Here is a 26,273-nt window from a genome sequence, read left to right on the forward strand (position 1 = left end):
GTTTGTACCCTTTGCTGCCACGCCTGTGCGGTAGCAGCTAATTAAGGCAGTGAGCTATGCCGATACAGAGCTGTTGCTAGGCTGTGAGATACTACATTATAGCTACTTGTACTGCAAAAACGGCGATTTATAGTCCAGCTTAGTTTTAACTGCACAGTGTGGGGCTTTGAGAAAAGACTCACATTTCATACTGATATTATTAGATTGATATTTTTCACAAAGCTGAAGTGAACGATGTTTCCGTATACATTAAGTAACTGGAAAGCACAACTGAACGAACAGCTTGTATCACCTTACATTTCCTTATAAGGGATTTGCAACCCAAAAATATTTAAACTACTCCGATAGCCCTTTGACATAAACATACTAAACTCCAAGGCATAAAACCACAACATATCTTCAGCACAGTGCAGAAATACCAAATTTAAAAGCAGTTTCATTTGTAAACGCTTCTTTATTAGAAGAATGCTTATTGCTTCACTGGTTCATATTCCCATGTCTCTGGCCTATTGAGCAAATAAGTGAAACAACTTCTATGCATTTTATAATTAAGTTATCTCCACGTTATTGTTCTTGTTCTCCACTGGTGAAAGCCCTAAAGGAAGAAATGCAGCTGGCAAGCACTGAAGGCGCTCCTCATTTAAAGTACCTTACAGAACAAAGGCTGCAGCCAAAAGTTGGTCTCATTCATTCAGCACAATGAAATCTTTCCAGGGAGAGTCTCCACAATGATCAAATATCAATCATCAAACGTGCACAAAATCACAGTTCTTCACCCCTCAATTCTAGCACCCGCTGGAAGATTTCCTGGGACTGTAACAATTATTTTTATTTATAATTATTTGTATCACTTATCTAAAGAAATGCAACCAACACCTGAAAAACTACATGCAAGGTTTTAATTATTCGTAGTGTCTTGCCATGAAGTTTGTTCTAACATTTTTCAGCTGGCCAAGAAAAGCAAACACGTGTCAAGGTCAGAGAGAAACAGTTGGTTCTTGCTTCATCTGAATTCCAGTTCTGGGCAACAAAAAGCCCCAGCAATTTAAACAGGAAACTGGCTTGATAGTTCTGAATTCATCTTTTTCCATGAATGGAGAAGCAACATGCAGCGAGTCTGCCTGCTTCTGCTTGTTTCATTATTGGGGGGGGGGGGCGGGGAGAAAAAAAAACAACCACTTTTTAAAAAAAGCCTCATATTTGGTCTTGCTGGAGATCTGCAAGCAGTGGCTGGTTTAATAAAGCTGTTCTTCAATGAAGCACATGAGATGTAAACTGCAAAGCAGTGTGTTGCTTTCTTAATACTACAGTGTTAGTTTCCAATATGAACTGGAGTCTCTTGTACAAAAAAATTTCTGAAGATAATCAAGTGCAAGTGCCTCCAGGTCACCACCTATTGTCATGTAAGCTAGTGTAGTTTCAGTGACGTTGCAAGCACTCTGGCTTTACTTTGGCTGACCTAGAGCTTAACTGCTGCACTAGGTTTTAAAAATACATTTTAATGGAGTAAAAAGTCATTTTATGATGTATACTGTTCATATTTGGTACTAAGATAACAGAGCATGCACAACCACAAGAACATTTCCTTAAAATCTGAGGTACTGTAGCAGTGATTCATAGGAAGAGACTTTTTCTAAAACAAGCACCATCAGTTCATCATAAGAACAGCCATAAAAGATGAGACCAAATATCCCCAACTTTAGAAGGTGCAAAGTAATTCTGAAGCAGGCAACAGCATCCTTGTTCAAAAAGGTGTCTTCTTGACTTCATGCTTTGAGCAGCTCTCTTATGCCGTAAGCCGTATGTCATAACTTCTCCATTAGTTAGCCTGAGCTGCAAAGTTTTACTCTGGTGCCTTGGTATAGTGAGTTCCACAGATGAAATGTCTTTGAGAGGTCAGCTTACTCTTGCACCCAGCCACATGAAGGCATCTCTTCTTACTCAAGCATCGCTCCAACTCCACAAACTGTTACACCCAGTATTGGTTTTGAATGTAAGTTCAGTGTAGAGTATTGGTAAAATAACCTGAGCCTAAAGCAACCTTTCTTCAATGCCTACATTTATCTTGAAAGAGATGTTAAGACAGTTTTACAGTACAGTAAATTTTACATACTTGCATGCGCACAGACGCACAGCAGTCAGACAGACAGACAAAGAAAGAGGGGTAAATTGAGATTTTCAAAGTAGCCAAAGAGACTTAGGCATGTTATTTTGGAGGTTCCTTTGAAAACTTCAGCTATGCTTTTTGCAAATCTCCTCATTTGCTTTTTTGTAGAAGGGTTAATCAGATAAATCAGTGGTAAGTACTCAAGAATGCATACCCAGAAAGGAGAAAAAAACAAAACAAAAAAACCCCTCTTGCACAGAAGAGGAAAGGGAAAAAAAAAGGAAGGAGAGAGGGAGTGAGGGAGAGAGGTTACAGAGTGAGTTTTTGAAGGAAGTACTTTTTGGTCTACCCTTTAGTACATGGGTGTTCATTATGCTTTAATTGCTACTTTGAAAATGCCCTATTTTATCTGCAGAGCAAGCCAAAAAGTGTCTGAAAGCATTAAACTTCCAGGTATTACCCAGAATGGCTATTTAAAAGGACACATAGTGAGTCCTGTTTTAAAATTTAATAACAAGAAGTATTTTATATTGTCTGAGGAAATCTATGATGTTCTGGGCCTCACAGCTTGTCCAAACTGTATGGCAGTATTAGAAGATGTATTTAAAACTGCTATTTTATAAATATACTTTCCTAAAATATGTAGTCTTAGCATTTCCATGTTTTGTTGTATACTGCCTGAATAAAAATATCTGATGCGCATAAATTAGTGTCCTAAAGTAGCCTGCATTAGAGAAAGCCTCATCCATCTCCTCATTCCACATAAAACCATTAAACTGCTCCAAATGGTGAAGTCAGCATTTCATAATTATAACTCTAAATTAAGGCTTTTGTGTTGTTATTCTCCAGGAATACTTGCACCTACGCTTTACAATGAGAGAAAAAAAAAAAAATCAAAATACATCTTACTAAAGGTTTATGAATTAATCCATTGTATCACTGACAAAACATGCATAAAGCCAAAATCTATCCACATTACTTTTTTTCCTTCTATAGGAACAAAAGTTGACCTAAAATGAATTTCCATTCTAAAACCAAATGCACAGGGTGGGCTGTGCTGCAAATACAGGCTTTTCAGACATCTTAAAAAAAAAAAAAGTTATTAAGAACAGAACAAAAAGAAACTTAAGTCATTAACTGAAACTTTACACAAGCCCCAATTCCGCAAACACTTACGCAACCGAGTAACTTCACACACATAAATAATCTGATTAAGTCCAGTGGGGCTACTCAAATTTTTCTAAGCTACTCATACCTATCAAGTGTGAACAGAATCACGTCACAGTAGATTTAACAAAAAGTGAAATCAGAGATTTCAGTGTGAAATTTCAAAATTTCTTCCAAAAAGGTGGTATTTAAAACACTTGATGGAAGTCTACTCATCTGCTCTAAGAAAAAAAACCCACAATATTTAAAATTATGTAAAATTAAACCAGAAATTTCCTAAATGATGGGCAAATATTTTTCAAAGAGTTAATTGGCTCTGGAGATATTAACTAGGTTACTAATTTAGGCAAACACTTCTCAAGTCTCAGGTATCTCTGTAAACCATCACGTTTAAGTGCTTAACAAGGAGAGCTTGCTTTTCGAAGTGCTTATTACTGCAATTCCCATTGACTGCAATGGGATTTCTAAGTACTCAGTTCTTCTGAGTAAGGGAATACTTAATACCAGGACACAGGAGTGCAAATTTAGAAATCTATAATTAGGTCATCCAGATTTTACAATTTTTGTTTGAATAACTGACTTGTGCATTGTTCTAGAGCTGATAAACTATCACACGTACAAAAAAACAACCTTACCCAAAACTCAAGAAATTATGACGCAGTAAAAGGAAAAGCACACTCCCTTTCAAAGAACTGTATGAGAGGATGCCAACAGAAGACTGGAGCTTTGACCTTCTTTTTAACAATCACTCATACAGTGGCAGAAATATCCTTAACCCTCCAAAATATATTCAGCCAACACTACAAGATGCCAGGGCTTTCTCAACAAGCATTAAACAGAGGATGACTTCACCTGAGAAGTCCTTTAATCCTTCCTGTATTACTTTGTTGTCTAAGCACATAGCAAAAAACCTCCCTGTCGTACCTCTCCCTGGATCTGTGGATAGCATTCTCTACAACTTGGATGCAATAAGCTGTAGTTCATCTTTCAAATGTAGAATCAATACTGTTAAGTGGGAATCTGGGTTGGTTTTTTTTCCCCCTTGTATGAGTGCTTGTAACCATTATTGAATCATTTCTCATCTGCTATCTTGCATAACGTCGGCGTTCGCTCTTTCAACTTTTGCCTTTGTTTCTGCTGCATCTCCACTTTCAGAACCTGCTTCCAGACTCATTTTGGAGGCATTTAGTCATAGCAGGGTGGTAAAATCACTTCCTTGGTATGCTCACTTTGTGCTATGTTAAACAAACAAACAAGAAAAGCACACCAAACATTTAAAAAAAAAAAACCTCACTTCCTGATACTTCCATTGATTTTTCTTCTCCTCAATTTTAGGGTGTTAGTGAGTCAGCTCCTAAATGAAACTGATACTGGAAAGCTGTCAGGAAACTATTTATATCTTGCAAGCTATTAAGTGTTGCAAATGTTTATGTTTTAATTCAGAAAAATTACCTCTTATCAATACTTCAATCCTCTCAATCACTGATTTCCTAACATAACACACCCACAACTGAAAGACAGATCAATACACATTTGATAATCACCAAACTTAAATTGCCCATTTGTAGTATTGATCAGCAGCTTTTTTTTTTTTTTTTTTTTTAAACACGTGCAATAGTTCAAGGGAATAACAAGCACTTGGCAGTATCAACACTGCACTGACAGAAAGAAAAACTGTTTGGCGGTAGTGCAACATCATGTCAGTAGATACCATGTCCATCAAACACTGACAGTTTGGCAGATCAGGCGCTCTCTGCCATAATGTCATAATGACTTCAATTTACTTCTCCACAGCACCCAAAGGCTGCGATTTCATCAGCTATCCAAGTCTCTTCTCTTCAAGAACAAGACTCTCTTGCTTTTACATCCTTGACAGCTCCATATATTTCCTTAAAGTTTCCTAGCAGGCATAACCAGAACAGTAAGAAACACGAAGCTGTTAGTGCTTCCCTCATAATTTATATGAATAACTGAAGTTTTATTTAGCAACTAAAATTTCACGCTCAAAATTCAAATAGCAGCAAGTTTCAAGTGCTGAAGAATGAACAGAAACAGAAGATGGAAACCCAATAAAACCCACTGGGGGAGCGATTTTTACAAGCCTGAGGTAGGTAGGGCTGCCTACGCTTCTAACTGAAGACTAAGATGCTAGTGTTTGATGTCCAGAGATGTACTTCCATCCACTGAGAGGGGGCAATAACAGTTTTACTCGAGGATGGGCATCAGCACAGAAATTAAGCCTGGCACTTGCTCCTCTCCACCCGTGGATGGAGGTAAGCAGAGGCAGCTGCAGGCATTTGGGCCCCAGTGGAAGAAAACAGGTACATCACTGCACAAGGTCACCAAGATGTCGTCAGCGATCAGGAGATACTCATGTATTTCCTCACAGTTAGTCAGGTGCTGCAACAGGGGCAATGATCGTGTCAATCAACAGTTGAAAAGAAATTGCTATCTAAGTTTTGGCATAAAAATGTTAAAGGGTCCTTAAGTTCACTGCACCACTATTTTTAACTGGACAGGCATCTTTGTCTCCTCTTCCTTTCCACCTCCCAACTCCCTCAGGTCTTCTATGCTGGCCAAGATAATTAGTTAAGTATATTAGATGGTCTTCAATAGTACAATTTGAATCTTTTCCTTTAAAACTTAACAAGTGGAACAAAACGAAGTGCATCAAACCTCTTCTTCTGAAAAAAGAGAGAGACTCAGAATTGAGAAATCAACACGGGTTTCTGTATGCAACTTCTGTTTGCCACAGGAAACATTTTCTTTTGGTAAAGCACGGCAGCTAAACCTACATTTCTGGTAAAGTGTAGGTAGGAAAATCTACCCACCTGAAATTGAAGATGGGGGCGAGGGCAAGGAGGCAGTCTTTCCACCAGAGGACTTCAAAGCACTCCCCAACTCAAACAAAAACGTCTCAAGACTTCCAGCAGAGGTAAGCCACCACCTCCATGCCACGTTCTTGCCCTCCCCACCTCCTCACAGTAATGACATCTTCACCTCTCCCTCCTCTGTCTCTCCACCTGGGCTCTGCCTTCCACTGCACGACCGCTGCGACAAGCGAAGACACCACGCCACGAGGGACAGGGGCTCATTTTTAAAGGGATTAGGTTGCTCAAGACGCCTAGCCCGTTGGGCTTGAAAGGATGGGTAAGAGACCCACACGGCACGAGGCACTCCAGCAACAGACACAACTTCCATGTTGTTGCATCAGCTTTCATATGCTTTCATTTCAGTGTGCACCACTGCAATGGTCACATCCTATGCACAGAGGGAAAAAAAAAAAAAAAAAGCTTGATCGTATCTTCCAAGCTTTATTTTAAAAAAAATAAGACCAACTTCTCAGCCACCTAATAATTTTTAAAAATGAAGTAGCAAGAAACAATCCTAAAGAAAAGTTTACATAAGCTACCTAACGTACACCACTACAAGTGACTGTTATATAAATACAAGAATAATTATATCTTAATCCCCTGCTTTAAGAGACAGATCTCATTAATCTGAAGAAGTATGCAAACTCTTTTTGTTATGCTGTAAAACCTCTCCAGATTATTAAATCAGTAAGATCAGGTACTGTATGACCTAGCTCAAACATGCAGACGCCTGCTACGCTACAGGATGGCTCACCTGCCAGCAACCACAGGAAGAGTAACTAAGCACAGGACAACCAGATCTGACTGCACCCTGGTGATAGCATCAACTTGGCCTTACGACATTTGAGCATACTTGCCAATTGCTACATCCTAACCAAATCCCTTCCTCCTCACCCTTGCAAAGTTGCATAGGACATGGAGGTTGTTAATGATGTCTCTCAGAAGACCTGGTCTTAACAGGTATCAGTGTCACAACCACAAAAGAAACAATGAGCATGGATTAAAAAAAAAAAACAAAAAACACCACACAAAAAGAAGCAAACGAACAAAACCCCACGCCTCTCTCAATATCAACTCAGCCATTTCATAGCAACCCTTTACTGAAAGAAGGGGTACAGCAGGCTGAGGAACCGACTCAGGACCTCTGTTAAGGTCACCTCTCCACCAACAGTCACAGTTGTCACAGAGTCACAGTGTCATCCTCATGCTCCAGTGCATACACTGTTGTGCTTAAACAAAGAACAAAAAAAACCCCACACCTCTACTTTTGGCTGGGCAAGAGGGTCTATTTTTCGCTCTCTGAAGATGACCTTGAATTTTGAACTTTGCTTTCAAAGCCTGAAAGTTTTTCCTCCTTTCACACAACAGGGAAGATTCCATGTCCATATGTGTCTCCAGATAATGCCAACAGGATCTAGTGAATACATCATCTTGCTTACAAGCTTAATACCTGCACGTTCCTACTGAGACCACACAACTAAGTAGAACCGCTCACCTATGAAAAAGCAGCGAGTCTTAAGTAAAACAGGTGTACCTGACAGTGCAGCAAGCACTTCCTTAAAAATATTAAGATGCCATTTTGGATTAGCCTAAACTTTTTAAACTTGCTAATATGATGTCCTTCACCTGGAACTTCCTAAAACAAACCTGTCATATTAAAACAAATTGCCTCTCCCCTGATAAACCCCATGTTGATACATCATTTTCTAACATTTATGCTGTTTTCAGGAGAATGAGTTAGTTACTTTTTTAAGAAGAACAAGTAATTCTCATTGACTTCTTTGCCCTGGAGTCTTCCAACCGCATACCAGAGAAGAGTCTTTTTTGCAGTGACACCTGCAGTGACTCCTTCTAAGCACATATGCAAACAGGCAGTGTCAAAACACGCTTCCTAAAGAGATGCCAGAGAGAAATTTTTGGCCAAAAGACACCCGTATAGGGGTTGAAGCACAAAAACTCAGGGAGGGGATCGGTGACGCGCTTCCCTGCTGAACCGCTCCTGCTGTCACCATGGGGCATGCGGAGCAATGGGGCAAGAAGATCTCACCTACGCTACATCAGCAGTGCATTTATTAAAGTGTTTAATTTACCCAAGTCGGCATTTTAGCTTTCCTAAACCTTTTTTCACCTTTTCCTCATTGCTTTTAGAAAAATCCATTGCAACAAGCACTCCTGCCTGCTCCTTCAGTTCCCGGCTGGGCACCTGCAGCAGATGCCCTCTGCCGTCCTGCAGAGATTTGGGTGGAAGAGTCAGCCGGGACCCCAGCCCCTGACCTGCAGCAGCAGCAGCAGCAGATCTACCCTGCACGCTGCTACTGCATTATATACACCTAACTATGCCTTCAAGTCACCTTGAAGATGATGACGGCATCCCGTAGGACAACTGCAATGCTATCGTTTGGGCTGCCTGAGACCCCTCTGGCTGAGCATAAATTACAGCTGATTTGGGAAGGGTACTGAGTGCCTGAACATCTTGAAAAACACAGCCAGTGGGGAGTTGTAAAGATCCAGACACTTCACAGAGCTGAAAACTACATCTGAGCATCAAGTGCTAACTCTAGCGCTCGGGGGCACTGCGGATTTGTGACACTTCCAGGAGGACTCTGAATCCATAAACTAACGGATGGATTACGCTGATACATAAACACAGGGGTTTCATGCAGTAGGCAAACTAACTTCCCTGACATTTAACATAAATTGCCTGTTTTTACACCCTAGTTAGGAAGGTTTCCAAGAGAAGCACTGTTTCTTCTCTTGAATAAGCAAAGCAATTATTTGAGCTCTAAAATGAGGCAACAGTGAATCGTTAATTGCCTCTGAAACTAAACCCCTGGTTGTACAGACTGACCCACATGAGCAAATCTTTCCTGCCAGTTCAATGAGTTTCCAAGTGGCCACTACATCTGCCTACAGGATCAGCTTGCCAGACCAAGGACGAGTGTTACATTACAAGCTTTGTACTCATGGGAAGCGTGTTGATTAAATAAATAAATAAATATAGATCCATTTTATTATTGGCAGCATGGCAACCCCATTCAAAAACTTCAAAACCTATTTAATTTTGAGCTCATTCTAATATTAGTTTAAAAGTATCAAATCAATAACTTTCTTTAATGTTTAACCAAACAGCTACATTCATCCCTGGTTAAACTCTGCCAACACTGGAAATGAACCAGAGATTAATTTGGTTCAATGAATTTGGCTTTTAACCTAGACAATAAAATTTCCTTGTATAAAAGCTCAAATCCCAACTGGCAATGTAAGGATGCCTTAGGGTAAACTCTGGTTCTTGCCAACACCACATATCCACCTTTATAGCTTTAAAATAAATCTGTACTTTTGTTTCCACATGTATAGGCATATACTATGCTTACATTATGAAAAAATTAACACTGACTTGCACGGGTTAATAACTCGATGCTTGCTAATGTATAACCTCAAAACTATAGAGGACTACAGATAACCTACTTCTGCAAAACTGGAAGTAGGGGAAGGAAAAAAAAAACAAAAGAAAAAAAAAGGAAATCTTGCTCTTTAAGGTAAGAGAAGCAGAAATACTGAATGACTACAGGATTCTGAAGTCACTCGAATAGCATTCTTACCTTTGGCATTAACTTTATCATACACTTACTGCTATTCTAGTGAACAAGTATGTTTTTTAACAATACTTAGCGAGGCGTCTTCTGTTGTATTAGAGGAACTACAGAAAACAATCTGTTTCTAAAGTCGTCATCATGACAGTATTGCCTTTGTTTTCCCATTACCTAACAAGTCACGTACCGTTTTCTCTTACCAACTGATCTGTACTTTAAACAGATATATTCACAGAGTGTGCAGGTGTATGTCCTGCATACAGAGGACCAACTTGGCCTGACCTGCACCCCTAGAATCTCCACATTCAGCACAGTGATGGCACAGAGTCAAGAAGAATCCAGCCCGTGGTGCCAAAGAGGAGGCAAGGGGACAGAAGCGCATCACGGCGCGCTGTCACGAACACAAAGTGTTCTACATCATCATGAGTGGCCAAGGAGGCACTTTTACCTACACGGCTGCAGGTATTCTGTTTGTGTGGTTTTAAACAGATGGCCAGCATCAATAACAGAAGTGAAACCAACCATTTCACATTTTTCATGTCCTGGCCTGATAATAGCAAGACTTTCTGCGTGTGTGTGTGTGCGCCCAGGCAATGCCAAGCTTAGGATGACTGAGTCATAACACCACCCTGTGGGGCCAGGCTGGGTAACCATTGCTAACACTGGCAGACTCTTACTCACAAGAAAGCGCCTCTGAAGTCAGCGAGACTCCTCAGATGAGTAAGAAGTGCTCACTGATGTCAGTAAAGATTATTCAGTGAGGGCTTTGAAGGTTTTATTTTGTAGTAGTGTGTGTGTGCGCGCGCGCACACACACAGGAGCAGACACGACTACCTAAAAGCCATGAATTCATATCAACTCACAAGGCAGTATGGGTTACAGAGAAAAGCAGTCAGGAAGTGAGATAAATGACCCTGTGCCATGACCTCGAGGCAGGAATAACCTCAGCATAGGCTGTACCTACCTAGACCAGGACTAGACATGACTCGGAGTACAGGGCTGAAGTAATGCAAGCAGAGGCACAAGGTATATGCCATTAGCATCTCTCCTTCTGTGGGCTCAGTCCCCTGCCATCCTGCTACGCTTTCTATGCCACAGTGCATATTTGGCACACCGAATGCTTACCTCTAGTCTCATGTACGCTGATGTAAATTTAAATTAACATGACTGAAGTCAGTGGAGAAACACCAATGAAATGCAGAGTAACTGAGCAAGGCTTAGTCTCTGGGGTGAAGTTGATACAAGGTCCTAAAGCGATGGAATTTGTATCATTTTCTGACCAGTGTCTAGAAGAAATTACAAAGCCATTTACATGTCCGTGGGATACAGCACCACTTTACTCCCAGCTGCACTGCTCAGAAAATACATAAAAGTGAGCTTTGTATCTGTGCATATTTACTGTGCCACACAGCTCTGACTAACAAGCTGAATTACCAAAAAGTTGCTACTGCTGTTTGCAGAAGCAGAATATCTTTGCAGTGAAGGAAAACTGCATAAACAATACTTTACCCCACGGGCGAGCACTGTACTCATATGAATACACCCATGCTACATGGCATGCCAAACTTTCTCCTCCTTGGTTGCTCTCATCTATTCTGTGACTTTTCACTGTCACCTTTTCACTACTACCTCTCTGTAAAAGATACAAAGAGGGCTAACATACAGATGAACCACCCTCATTCTTCCAGGCAGCTGGCAGGTTAATTTCTGGGATGACCTGGGTACGTTGGCATTGACCACATTTCTAGGAACGCCCAGAGCGATGCGGAACTGGAGCCCCACGGTGCTACTCTCCTGCAAGCCTGAGGCAGGACTGGTCCCCGCACAGAAATCACCCAAGTTTGGAGGAGAGCAGAAAGCACTTAGAAGCAGCCTTCAGTACCAGGAAGACTCTTGCCAAATTTCATATTGTGGATACACATTCAAATGCCAGCTGAGGATCAAACACTGAAGTTGGCTTCCCCCCTGCTCTAGTAAAATGCACAGTAAATTCAATTCTAGTAACTTCTTATTGTGAAGAGGGCTGTGATAATTAACAGACATTTATTAGCATTTAATTTGACAGCTGATATGCTTTGAAGAATTTTAATGACCCATTAATGGATCCATACAACCACATGTACACAGAGAAGATACAATCAAGTCCTGGGACTGATTCTTACTATGTGTTTGTACACATCCCAGAACAGCAGCAACAGATCATCATTGCTACTGGGTGCCACCGTATGACAACAGCTATAATTATACTGTCCTGATAAATCATAATCTTCTGTAAGCCTAAACCACTGACTTTGTGTCAGGTAAAAACAGATGCCTGCCGTGTTCCCACACACCTTTACCTGATCATCACATTGTGGTTTGATTTAGAGGATGACTGTTAGCAAAAGGAACAGCTCAGAACTACAGAAGCTTGGAAAAAGGAACTGCTGCATGTCCTCATTTTATCTCCCTTATAATGCTTGAAACATTAAGTTATTACTTCTTTTTAAGAGACCAGAAACATTATACCCAGCATATTCTTTGTAAAAGTAATCAGACTTAAGGTCGTAGCAGTAAAAGTCACGCCTAGAAAATGTGCTTTCAGGACAGATTCATGAGTATTCACAGAAAAGACGGGGGATGAACAACAGACTTCCCAAGTGCTTTTTTTTTAATGGCTGGTTTTGCTGACATGCATCTTTCACAAACCTAGCTAGTCCTAACAAATTCTATTCATTCGCAGCAATTTCTTTGTTTCCATTTTTAAGGAAGTTTGCTGCCAGTGCTAAAAATTAATCAGCCTTAGGTGGCTGCCAGCATCCCACCTGCCATCCTCTGAGCCCTCATGTGCCAACAGCCCTGTTTCTCAGCATAGCCTCATCCTTCTCGCAGGCCCCTTGCAACACTCAGATTGCTCCCATTTTCATCATGAACGGGAAACTGCTCCACTTCGTATTCCTCCTCCAAAAACTCTCACGCTCAACATGCCACATCCACCCGCTCATCCCCAGTCTCCACCACTCTTAAGTTTGGAATGCTGACACCAGCTCAAGTTCAGAAGTGCACAGCAGCCGGGAAACGGGATGGCAGAGCAAAGCAGATCTGGGGGACGAGGCAGGAAAAGGGTCTAAGATAAACAGTGATTTGTGCAGTGGGAACCAAGTCTTAAGTCCCTTAAAGTAACTACACAGAAGAAAAATTCAGTTACTTCACACACGTGCAAACACATGTGCTTGGCCAACCTCCTCTTCTCCTTCTGCTTAGCATTGCCTCTCCGTAACCCCCCCCAACTACCATTATTCGCACTGTAATTTTTCCCAGGACCCCTCGTGATGGATCAGGACCACACACGCTAGGCACTCAAACACCAGGTATCTCCATATCCTGCTCTTACAGAGCTCTGCACACTCCCTGTCTCCTCCTTGTGCTGCTGAAGGATGGCAGAGACCACCCGGCAGGCCGGTGCCACAAGAAATCAAACAAGATCTCAGTTAGACTGCATTAACCCATCCCAGACAGCAATATCCAGGGACTCTGTACCGGGACACGATGACCGGGGGAGCTCCAGCTGCCACCTCAGCCTCGCCGCTCATGACAAAAAGCATCACCAAGGGGCAATGATCCTTTTACTACCTTAACACAGATAACCGCAGATTCCTGCCACGGTTATTTCCAACGAAACAAAGAAAAAAAACCCACCTACAGAAAACCAGTGTCCCTAGGTACAGGGGAAACTATGGCTCCTCCAAACACACGTTTTCTCCCGCCCTTAGTTCTGTATGGTCTTGTTAGATTTTCCTTTCCTTTAAGGCTGTTCCTCACGCCCTGCGTTTTCCTCTCCTCCAGCTTTTGCCGCAGCTGCTCCTCGCACCAGCTCTTCACTGCCTCTGCAGAGACCAATGCTGATGCCAGCCGTGAAACGGCTGAGAGATCTTTACAAGTCAACCAGCTCATCTTGGCACAGGTCCGCTATCCCAAGTGCAAGGTGTAACCCTGTGGGTGGAATTACACCTTCTGGGTATCTGGTCTTCAATAAACTTCGCAGAGCTGCTGTAAGACTCCACAAGAAAACTCACCAGTTACGCTAGTCAAAATCCACTGGACCCTAACAGCACGGAAGTAAAGTTGGGATGATTGTGTGAAGAGCATTTTTATTGCTCCTCTACAAAATTATTTTTCATGTATTTTTTCCCTATTCACATACCCCTATACCTACTTTGGTATTTTCTTTTTGAAAGATTACTGAGATAATTCAAATTGAAAACTTCATTTTACATATTAGAATTAGAAACTGAGATTTCAGCTCTTCAAATACTGTTCTTTTCTCCAAAGTGTAAAATACACTGAACAAAGCAGAATAAACTGGGTTTGTAAGAACAACAAAAATCTGTTTCAAGTCTAGCATCTTCTTAGCTGTCAGACTCACACTTCTGAACATCTTGTCCTTTTTCTTAAATGTTGAAGAGAGTTTAGTTTAAGAGAGAGTGCGTCCCATTCCATCAGGACAACAGAGGACAGAGACTCCTGAGTGATGGTTTGGGGTTATTTTTTTTCCTGTGCAGAGGAAGCACCAACTCGGAGGGCAGTGTTCCCGACCCTGCTGAGCCAGCAGGACCACTGAAGGGTCCCTACACGCTGCAGAGTAACCTGCGCTGGTCTGCACAACGACTTGCAAGAGAAAGGAGTCGAACCAAACTTCAAACTTCTTGATCCTGCCACTGCCCGGGGCTGCTCATCCTTCACTATGTCCATTACACTCTCTCTCTCATCTTCTGGGAGCACAAAACTCACGCACAGATGAGCCATGTTAAGGGGATAACCATCTGTCTTCCTCTCCAGCCTGGTGATACAAGCCTTGACCCCTGGACACCAGTCCCAGAGCCTGCAGGAGGTTTGGACAAGCTTTTTGCAAGGGGAGAAGAGGACTTAAGGTTTAGAAGGGTAAGGAATTAGCCTGATTCCTTACACTTCAAGGACCCCATTTCCTTCCATTTCCTCAGCCTGCCAGACTGGCCAGTCCCCAGCAGATTCCTCTTTAGCTAGTATCTTCCATTTCTCCTTCAAACCAGGTCAGCATTTCTCTTCTTAAACTTCAAGTTCTCCCCCTTATTTTCTGTCAGAGCCAAGGAAGGGAAAACAGTTACAAGTCTCTCCACCAATCTTCTCCAGTGCTTCAAATCTAGCTAAAACGTTGCAGAAATCTTCACCTACCATTTCATTGCATTTCACTTGGCAAGTACTGAAAAGCCAATAAATGTCACTAGGTTATCTCAAGCTGTGCACCAGAACAAGGTAGCGAAGACTGTGAAAGCCACAGCGTCTCCTGAGCTAGATAGCAGAAGATAAGAGTAATATCTGAACGACTCCATCGTGGCTCTCACCTTTTTATGAAGACTCAGAGGGGATGCCCTTGTTTGCAATTCTGTGCCTAGCTCAGAGACGAACGCGTGGCCTGCAATATACAGGTGGCAGTTAACAGACTTTGTTATGCAGGGGTACACACGAAGACGGTTGGTTTGCAAGTTAGATCAGGACACACAGAAGTCATCCGTCTATTGCACAGACTGAACATCATATACATCATCGTGACTAGAACTGCCCCAGGTTCTGCACTGAAACAGTAGGAGACGTAACAGCAGACAATTCAGTAACAGGCATTTAAAATTCCGTGCTTAGTGGCCTGCACAAATTTCACAGATTACCTTACAGCTTTTGCTCTGCTTTTCGGACTCTTAACAGGCCAAGCCACCCTTTACAATACCCAGGCTCCTTAGACATCCACTTCAAAGCATCAAAATCTGGGGGGAAAGGCTGCCCACAGTCCAGAAGATACTTTTGAGCTCCAGACACCCTCCTTTTAATTGCATGAAACTTTAAAGTGAAATATTAGCAATCCTCGCCTTTTGCACTGCTTACTTTTGTAACACAAATACATAGCAACCTATAATCCCTAATCAACCTAGAAAATAAATGACTGATAAACCAATCTTCTTTTAACCCCATTAACAGATTCTGGCTTCAGTATCAACAGGGTAATTTGCTGTGACTATTTTTAATCCCAACTGCTAAACCATTAATCCCACAATTTCCACATACTATTCCCCCGTCCCTAAATTCACCCAAAGTTACCAACAAATTCACAACTCATTAAAGAGCAGATAAATAAATAACATTTGCAAATATATACCTCCTGGCACTGGAGAACTGAGAGACTCCGATTACTCAGTTGATCCCGTTAAAGCCATTACTTTCTAATTGGAAGGAGTCATTCAGAAGCAAAGCTGTGTGTCTGGCATGTCACTTGACACCTGGTAAGTACCATTCATGATAAGATGAACTCTCCAATATGCTTGCCACAACCAGAAGAAGTGGGTTATTTCATCATACGACGGATAGACACAGCTCTCTCTACTAAAATCTGTCCAAATTTAATGGGATTGGGGTTATCAACATAAATTGTCACATTTTCTCAAACTGGCACTAAAACATTCTCCAAGTATCATTATTAATGTCAATATAAATTATGCATTGAAGATCACAGCATTCATTACAGAGGTAAAATTTATCTGGTGGGAAAGAAAAAAAGACAGAGACAAACAGAGCAAATCTAATTAAAGTAAGTATTTATAGATTTCGTACAGCTTTTCTCACCCGTGATGAAAACACTTCTCTAAAAATAAGCATTCACGGAGTCATTAAAAACAAATACCAAGAAAGTATTGTGTTAATCAGCTAAAGGTATAGTTATACACAGTATGTTGCAAAGGGGCTGACATGATAACCCACAAGACTGGTAGTTTATCCAAGGATGTATCAATGTGCTAGCACAACAATCTGCAAAGTAGACCCTTGGTTTCATGTAAGCAGCTACACACAGGAGGAAAAGCTGTATTTAGTATTGGAAGGGTGATGTTTAATGCTCCTTTCAACTTCTATAAATTACAGTGTCAGCCATTCCTAATTGGTATACATTAGTATTCAAACACCACGTTGAAATTAGAAGCTTAGCAGTTTTTCAGTACGCTCATAGGCACTTCACACAAACACGTGAATAACCTTGTTGAAATATTTTTTTATTCCAAGGTTAAAAGAAATGACTTTAAGAGACAGATGGCGAGCAACTGGTACCTCACCAAGGAATGCCACTGACTTTTGGAAGTTCTCACCCGACGCACGGTATGGGGCTAACTCCTATTTACTGCACACCTTGGGACTTCCAAGTAGAGCCCTGTACCCTGAAACCCTGCAGATATGGATAGCTAGGAGGGCACAGGGGAAAGCAAGCCTAAAAATACAACTCCCAGGGGCTCCAAATCCAAAGGGAAAATAAGAGACCTTATTTCCCTAATTGCATAGTTTAAGTCAATCCTTAAGCCACCCTATTCATGGTTTTATCATACTTGGCTGCCAATACTGGTACCAGCTCACCAATATAGGTGCCTCAGTCTACCACACGGGAAGCCAGAATGCATCCATTAAAACAGACAACTAAGCAACCTCTGTGCAACGACTGGAGCATGGGGGGGGGGCGAGAAACTCTTTCCAAGCACATCCTCAACCATCAAAGGAGCAGCTCTAGTTTCAGCCAGCAGAGACCGTAACACCTCGCCCCGCGATCCTTTTACAACACACTGTGTCACTGGCTATTGTTCATAACTCTTCCTGCAAATCATTTCAACATTCAGAGCCCGGCTATTTCTTACGGAAATTATTTCAGAAGCGGGGGGGAGGGGGATGGGGGGGGGGGGGAATTGCTTACTCATGAACCTGGTATCATTATAACAATGAGGCAAAACAGCTAAAGACACAGTTACATTGCACAATCCTAAATACATCATTTATTGTACTAGATTTCAGAAAAAGAACATTCTGAAACACTAAAATAAATCAGAGCATAAATGTGACTTGTTGTCAGCTCATACAATATGGGTTAAATGCTACCATATGGTGAGTGCACACACGTTACCCTTTTAAAAACAAAGAACATGGCTAATTTCTTTCCCAAATCTATTTTTAAATAAACAAACATGATTATTTTAAAACAAGGCTCCAATTGTGACTTACACACCTCAATTTCCACCACACTCTCTTTACTGAGAACTAATGCCACTTCACTGCTCACCATCTTTTTAAGAAAGACAGGGAAAAATTACTATTAAAGTCAGCTTTATCCCTGCAATAAGACAACATGAGCATTTCCATGCAGTGAAAAAATAGTGACAAGCCAACTCACCGTTCTTCCTTCATTTTACCTGCCACAAAAGCCAAGCATGCATCCGTGTGTGTGCAATACGTTAAAACTAACTGACATACGATCCGATTTTCAGCAAACACTCCCAACAGGACCTGCCCGATAGACTGAGCTCTCGTTTTCTCTGCACCCCCCCTAGTCATGTACTGAAACACAGTTTTGGTACGCTCCCAACCAAAAAGAAAAAAAAAAAAAAAGGACCAAAGCAAACATGTATGAAATACACACAGGGTAGCTGGAGTGGATGGTGTTGGTTTGAAAATTGTCTGTCTAGCCTCTGTGCCGACTATTTGTTTTTATCATTATACTATAAGTGAAACATGTCAGAAGTCTAAAAATAGCTACAAATTGTAATTATATATGCTTTGTAGTTTCTGTTTTACTTTGAAAATGAGATTAAAAGCTAGATCGTTTTAGAAACTGGCCTTAAAGATTTGGGGAGCCACAAAATTATTCTACTTTGCAATTTGGAGTACACTGCTGGAAAACATTTCCTTTGGGACATAAATATGACGGCCCCAACAGGGAGAAGCAAGCTCCCAACGCCATGCAGCAAGATGGCGAGAAAGAAAAGGGAGAAGAGTAGACAAAGAAAAAAGTAATTTCTTAGAGATTCTAAGAGTGCCCTGATTACGGATGTAATACTATAAGCTTTAATTAGGAGCTAAGTGCTGTGTGCTAAATTCATCCCCACACACAGCCCTGTAAATTCAGAGTCACTCTACTAAAGTTACCGTGGGTTTACGACAACTGTACAACAGCAACACCTGGCCTTTGGCTTCTGTAACAGCCCGTAATGAAACGTGGGTTTCATTGAACAAGTGTTAAGCTACGCAATATCCTGCTGATACGAACTAAATTCTTTTCCATAAGCAATCATTTTAATGAAAGGTTAGCAAAAATGGATTTTAAGTGGCCATCAGAACATAAGTGGGTTTGAATCCCGAGTAAAAACCCTCTGTTCCTCTGCGACATATGACTTAAAACAGTTTAGACCAGTGTCTTCGCTAACACCTGACTCTGTCACCATGTAAACAGCCACTGTCCCAGTGTCCCTGCAACAGGCACTATTTGCAGTGTTAGCTCACAACTCGGGAGCGGCAAACAAACAAATTATCTTACAGCAGCCCAGTGCTACTGCTATAAAATACCTGCTAGAACTTATTAGGCAATAAATAGTTTGGCAGCAACTTAAGAGATGCAAGTATTGTCCATCCGCGCACTAATTTAATCTCAGAGCATATGCTTAATGCCTGGAGTCCGTTTGCATAAGAGCTGTTGCCGTAATAACAGTTTCAGGAACGCAAGGAGAAACTGCTAACATGAAGTGTGTTAACAACGCTGATGGGCCTCTGCAGATAACCAAGATGTAAACAACATCAAAAAACGAACAACCGACATTGAGTAATCATCGCATCAAAAAAACAGAGCTCATTGGCTTCAAATAGCAAAGCAGGTTCAGCAGATCAAGAGACTGAACATTTGCTGACTAACAGTTAGGTAATGAACGTAAACATTTGGAATGAAGTCATCATCCTAATGAAAGCCACGGCAATGTTAACTACCTGGACCATAATCCACTAGCATGTTTTAATGCGGGCTCACTAACATAATATTTACTAGAATCGCTCCTGCTGGAAAAGGACAGAAAGTCTCATTTACTTTTAACATAGAAGTGACAATCAAGAAATATTGCTATTTGTTAAGTCTTTGTAACTCCCAAGTATTGTACTGATGAGTCCCAGAGAGTTACCGTGCAGTTACGCTGGGTAACTGAAAAACAGAATTTCGCCTTCAGTGACTGAGTCAGAACAGCTTTATCCTAGCACTGAAGTGTATAAACATTTGCAGCATGTAAGATGTCTGCTTTGAAAAAGCAATGTTGCTCCAAGGTTCAAATATTTATATTGCAGATATCTAATCAAATAAATGTGTCTTTTTTTTTTTCTGTTTTTTTGCCATGTGGTGATTAATTATCTGGATTAAGTGTATGGATACATGAAAAAAAAAAGAGAGAAAGAAAAAATCACTGTAGTAAGTTTTAGCTGATTAATTGCTGATATTGTTAAGGATTTCAGACGCACATACAGAAACTGCAATTCCACCCAGAGACACCCTCACGCAACTCCTAGTAGTCAATGGCAGTGGCAAGCATACTTATTAGGGGACAGCGCTGGGCTCACAAGCAACAAGTCAATTTACACGACAGTTGTACACACTTTTACCCAACTGAGGAACATCACACAGCTGTGAAAAACAGTAGTAGTCCATTTCCCCATCCTGCGCAGAAATTTAATGCCCATTCAGGCTTAAAAGGTACGTATCTACAAATTCATACTTGTGTCTCAAAAACTTAAACAGGCACATTTTACTTGCAAAATCTGCAAGCTCGGACAAGTTGCTTCCTGCAAAACGCAATCAACTTTGTATTTCAGCTTTCTATTTTGATGACTTTAAGAAACAATACAGTCAAACCCAGCTTGAGTACACATATGCAGACTTCATCACTGGTCTCACAAAAGCTTCTGCATTGGCTCATTTTGCATACTGTATGTAATCCCAGAGAAACCCTGGAAGTATTTGGCATGAATTTAAATCTTCACAGAAGTGAGATCTTTCAAAGTTGACAGGTTTTGGATCATTCTAAATATAGATGCCCTCCATCAGACAGGACTTCAGCCTACAACTCACCAGTTAAGACCACAGATAACTATAGATAACTCTGTTGAAGTCACCTGCACACGAAGACCTTAAAAAAAATCCAAACAAAAAGACTGCCCAAAGTTCGCAAGAGTTAGTAACTACATCACTCTTCTGATGATACTCTTCCAGGCTGCCCTCCCTGGTACCAGCTACACAAGCATTCACGGCAAGCTGCATTTTAAAGGCTACTCATTTTTCAGTCAATTGAAGCCAACGTCCCTGCTTCTGAAGCAGATCTGTCAAGTGTTAAGACATAAACATCTTCCTTAGCCAAAATGAGGGATGGCTGCGCTTACGGGCAGTTCAACAGGCAGAGATTCGGAATGATGGCACAATCGCTTTCACCCCTTCAATGAGTACTTCTGTACTCATAATTGCTATTATTAAATCTTGGTGACAGCGTGATACTATGACCAACTATAAAAACATACAATGAACCCGATTTTTAAAGCAAAGACATTAGTCACTGTCACAGGAAAACTTTAATCTACAAAAGCTGAATGTCACTGCTGTTGCTCCATTCCAGCCAGCTATACTGTTATCGAGGTCACTTGCAAATAACAACAGGTAGCCTTTGCCTTAGTGATGTAAACTGTTTTCTATGATGCACAGAGAGGTAGTCGTTCACATCCACAGAGGGACTGTATGCAGTTCTCGATGCATATTTCAGTCACATACAGCAATGCAGAAGGTCACGCTGAGCTTACATAGGAGCTGTGCTAACAAATACCACTCCTCTCTCTAAATGTGTTTTGGGTCATTCCTTAAGACAATGTTATTCTCACTGATATTCTTCTCTTTTTTTCTTTTGTAAGCATTATCTTTGCATATTAAACTAACAGTTTAGAGTGGTGTTATAATGCCCTATTGTTCACACAGACCACATAGTACTTACCACTAACTAGATGTCTCTTCAACATCACTCAGTTTTATAGGAACTAAAGGCTTGAAAACAAATCCCAGGCCAGAATTTTTAGAGATACCTAAAAACTATTTTACACCAGGAGCTAGTAAAGGTGCTGCGCACCATGCCAGTAACACAAAGCTCCACACAAATCACTTTATTGTACAGAGCTCATCCAAGATGGCTATGACAGCTACTCTTGTGAAACTAAAGATGTCTCCTGGAATAACTGCGCTGTAATACTAATTACACCACAGGTGCTCCTACACAACTTCAGCTTCCAGTTTTACCAGGGGAAAGGCTCCGAAAACCACCGCAGCCCACCCCTCCTCACCGCCCGGCGGGACAAGATGGGGCGTGCAGAGCAGTGCATGACCAGGCCAGGCAGCCGTGGGTCTGCTGTGACAGAGCTGAAGGACACGCTGGCCGAAAACAAAGCAGCGGCGCTCACTGAGAGGCGACTCATCCCATGGCCATAGACAACACTACGGGAGCAAAACTCCCCCAGATACTCCCCGCCTTGGTAAGACCTTTGCTCTTATCACCACTACTCCTCCCTGGCGTTGCTCTCCCCCCAAAACACCCAACACCTCTTGCAACGCAGTTATTTTTGGCCCGTGAGCAGCAGCCAGCCTGAGGGGCGAGAGTAGGGAGCCCTCCTGGAGGGTGCTGCCGGCACCCACTGCCACCCACACCCACCCGTGGGGCACATCCCCAGCACCACATGCACCCATGCACGAGTGCACACATGCACCTGCCTCAGTGCAGCACCCCACCACCACCACTGCATGCGTGCACACACACAGCTGCACCCATGCGATTCCCACCCTGGTGTGCACACATGGACCTGCGGGCACATGCATCTGGCCCATGTGCAGCGATGCCACATACCTCATCCCGGCCCTGCATGTGTGCGTGCACACACATACCCCCGTCCCACTCGCAACAACACCCCTCCCGGCCCCACGTGTACCTGCCCTGCATGCAATCGCATGGCCCCCCAACACGTACACACACACACACACACACCCCCCCCCCGGTCCCATCCACACACCCCCAGTGGGGTTGAGGGGGAGATGAAGGGGAAGCAGCTGCAGGTCGCTGCCCTCCCTCAGGGTCAGCATCCTCTCGCTCGGTCCCCTCCAGGACAAGCAGGGCCTTAATGCACTGTAGGAAAGCCATGGTCAAAAATCAAGACATGCACACCCCACGAAATAAAACTCTCAGCTATCAACTCACCCACACGCCACGCACAAGGAGGGGGGGCACAAGGGAAATCTGGCAGAAGAGCTTGTAAAACAGACCCCCCCCCCCCAATCAACCCGTGTTATGCCATTCAGCTTCTGCTTAAAATTATGCTCTTTTTTTTGGGGGGGGGGGGCGGGGGGGGAAGGGAGGGGGGGAAGCCAACCAAATACACGGTTGCCAAGTCGAGTTAATGAAAAACCCTTTGGCTGTTAACTCATTTAGTGCAGCAAGCATGAAATAAAGTCCATGGCACCGGGCCAAAGCGCAGCGGCCCTCTGCCGGGCAGGCTTCTGGGACCTCTCCCCGACCGCCGAGGAGCCAGCCAGCTCACAATTTAGAAGAGCTGCGATTTTCCTCTAGAAATCAGTGAATCCGCCTCCAAGACAAAAAAAGAATAAAATTTAAAAAAAAAAAAAAAAAAAAAAAAAGAAGGCGTACCGATGGCATCGCCAGGCCCGAGGAGATTTTTTCATAAGGGCACTTTTGCATCCACTTCCAAAAACAAAACCACCCACCCAGCCCACCGCATCCAACCCCACCGCTGCGAGGGGAACTGCGAGGGGGGCAGAAGCAAGGCGGCCGGGCGGAGGAGGCGCGCAGCGCCGGGGCCGGGGGTCGCGGTCCCCGTCCCACCGCGCCGCGCCCCGACACCCCCGGGGCCGAGCGGAGCCAAGCGGGGCCGGGCGGTGGCGGGAGGCGGGTCCGTGGGCTGGGGCCGCCCCGGCGGGGCGGGGAACGCGGGCGTGGGCTCCGCGGCGCGTCCGTCCGTCCGGTCGGTCGGTCGGTCGGCCGGCCCACCCACCACCCCACTAGCCCCCCCTCCGCCGCCGAGGAAACTTCTCCGCTGGCAGGGAAAGAGTTCGGCTCTCCGGCCGGGGAGACGCTGCCGGCGGCCTGGGTGCGACGGCGACGGCGGGGGGGGGGGGGGCGGGGGGGGGGAGAAGAGGAGGAGGAGGAGGAGGTGGCGAGAGTTGAGCCTCTCCCCAAAAAGGGACTTTGACCCCGCACCACTCTCGGGCGGACCCCCGAATTACCTATTTTTGTCACAGGTCGGGTCCTAACGCACGTCGGCACAGCGTCTAATTTATGAACTCATCAGCCTAATTTCATTATTTAATCATGCGCCCAGCAATCGTGTTTCCTTAAGAAAGGACTGACCTATTTTTGGCTGGAGATAAACGATCATGTTAACAGATGTTAATCTTGTAATCTGTTTTTCCTGTAAGCACTTCGCATACCCGCGTTTCAGACATTAAAAAAAAAAAAAAAAATCTTTCCCAAACGACCTGACGTCACGATTCAGTCCTTATTAAAAAAAAAAAAATAAAATTCTCGCAATGGTTTCAAAGACATTAAATCTTTTTCACTTTATAAATGCTGATTTGTTCTGCCTCAACTCCCACAGGCTTTTATTTGCATTTCAAATTCCACAGGTTACACCAGTCGCCTTTTCAGAAAATGTAAACCAACAATAAGGCAGCAAATGGGGGGGGGGGGGAAGGGGGGGGAGGGGAACCCTGCATCTGGATTAAATAAAGACCAGAATTAATGTTTAAGAAGCAGTCCGAGCAAAACTATATTTGCACGCCCAGTGCCCGAGCGCCTCCGTATCTATAGGGGTAATGTAAAGGATAAGCTGTGGGCACACACAATGCGCATTCCCCAGAAGATCCCCGTCTGCTGCTGGGAGCTTATTAACGCTCCTAATAAATGGTGCTGACTCCAAACCGACACTTTTCGGCTTAAAACACAGGGTTTGTCTCCAGCAGTTAATTGCAGAGGTTAGCAGGTTTGAGGGGAAAAACAACGGCCGGCTGTCATGCTCCGCACGCCTCCCCACACGTACTGCCTCTTTTAACACCCCACCTTGTTCCCTTATAGCAAAGTTTACCCAGCCAAACTTTCCTCAACTTGCCCAAGTACTTAATTCGCATTAGGATCGCGACTAGGCGCTATGCTAATTATCACCGAAGATAGTAGCGGGGGGGGGGGGGGGGAGGGAGGGACGAGGAGGAGGAAAGCTTTTATAGCACAAAATGTCTGGAACTGCATTATTTCTATTCTTCTTTTCTTTCTCTCTCTCCCTTCCCTCTCTCCCGTCGGTCGTCGTGTCGTCCCCGTCCCCCCCCCCCTTTCCTTTTTATAACATATACATTAAACTCCGTGCCTCTCTCCCCACCCCACCCGCATCCAACGGGCTGTTTTCCTCTTCTGGAAGTAATCGCTACGGAGACATTGTCCTTCGAGCCCTCCTCGCTGTCTATATGTGAAGAATTGTTTTCTCCGCCCGCCCACCCCCAACTTCCTTTGATAAACTGTGTACTTCTGTAACGGAGATCACGCAGATACCCACTCGCAGCGGAGAGTGGCCAAAAAAACACGGGGGGGGGGGAGGGAGAGAACGGGACTGGGGGGGGGAACGGGACACGGGGACACACACAACCGCACACCGGGCATTTCACGCACACGCTTGGTGAATCAATGCGATCGGGCGGGGGGGGGGGGGGGGGGGGGGGGTAAGGAGAAATAAATAAATAAATAAATAAAAAGAACCACTTAATAATTTAAGTGGCGACGCGGGGCTCCAAGACCCATCACCCACCTTCATTAGCCGGAGCATTTTACTTTAAAGTGAGGTAATTTGTTCTTTGTTTCTTAATGGATTAATATCGCAGTCCGCCCCCCCCTCCCTCCCTCCCTCCCCCCCCGCCCGTGACGGAGCGTACAAAGCCAAAAGGCTCCCAAGAGCCCGCAAGACCCCCCCCCCCCACCCCCCCAACCCCCGGCACCACCGCTGCAGTAAAACCGACCCCCCCCTCCTCCTCGTTCTCCTCACGAAACAGCGCAAAGTTACCATTTTGGAGCCGCTCCGATGACCGGGGGGACAGTTCCCGGTAGGGAGAAAAGGAGGAGGGGGTGCGCGCGAAGTTGTTGTGTTTTTTGGGGTTGTTTGGGGTTTTGGGGTTTTTTTTCCCCTCAGGGGCGCAGCCCCGAGGACACCCACCCACCCCACCCCCCCCCCCCCCCCCGCCCGCGCCGCCCCTCACCTCCTCCGCTGGCCGGCGGCGGCAACGTTTGTGGAAGGGCGCGCCGAGCCGCCCGCCGCCCTGAAGGTGAAACCGCGCGCGCCGCATGCGAGCGGCAGCAGCGGCAACGGCGGCAGCAGCAGCAGCGGCGGCGGCGGCGGCGAGCTGCACATGATCCGCCGAGCGGCTCCACTTGGCGCGGGCGGGGGCGGCCCGCCGGCCCCCGCCGCGCCCCGCGCCCGCGCGCCGCCCCCGCCCCGCCGCGCCCGCGCGCCGCGCCCGCGCCCGCCGCCGCCGCCGCCGCCGCCCCGCCCGCCACCGCTGCCGCCACCGCTGCCGCCACCGCCACCGCCGCCGCGAGTCCCCCCGGCGGCCGTAATGGTCTGGCCGGTACCGACTATTGTCTCCGCGGTGGAAAGTTG

At 44.2% G+C, this 26,273-nt stretch overlaps 1 protein-coding gene across 1 annotated transcript in view; it reads right to left on the minus strand.

Moving 5' to 3' along the window:
- ZNF516 (zinc finger protein 516) overlaps positions 1–26,033 on the minus strand; it is a 104,647-nt gene extending 78,614 nt beyond the window's left edge. Inside the window, exon 1 of the mRNA XM_049830380.1 lies at positions 25,873–26,033. The gene's annotated coding sequence lies outside the window, so the exon portion shown is untranslated. The remainder of the gene's footprint in view (positions 1–25,872) is intronic.
- Positions 26,034–26,273: the final 240 nt, after the last annotated feature.

This window comes from Accipiter gentilis, chromosome 27, assembly GCF_929443795.1.
Source record: "Accipiter gentilis chromosome 27, bAccGen1.1, whole genome shotgun sequence".
NCBI classification, from domain to species: domain Eukaryota; kingdom Metazoa; phylum Chordata; class Aves; order Accipitriformes; family Accipitridae; genus Astur; species Astur gentilis.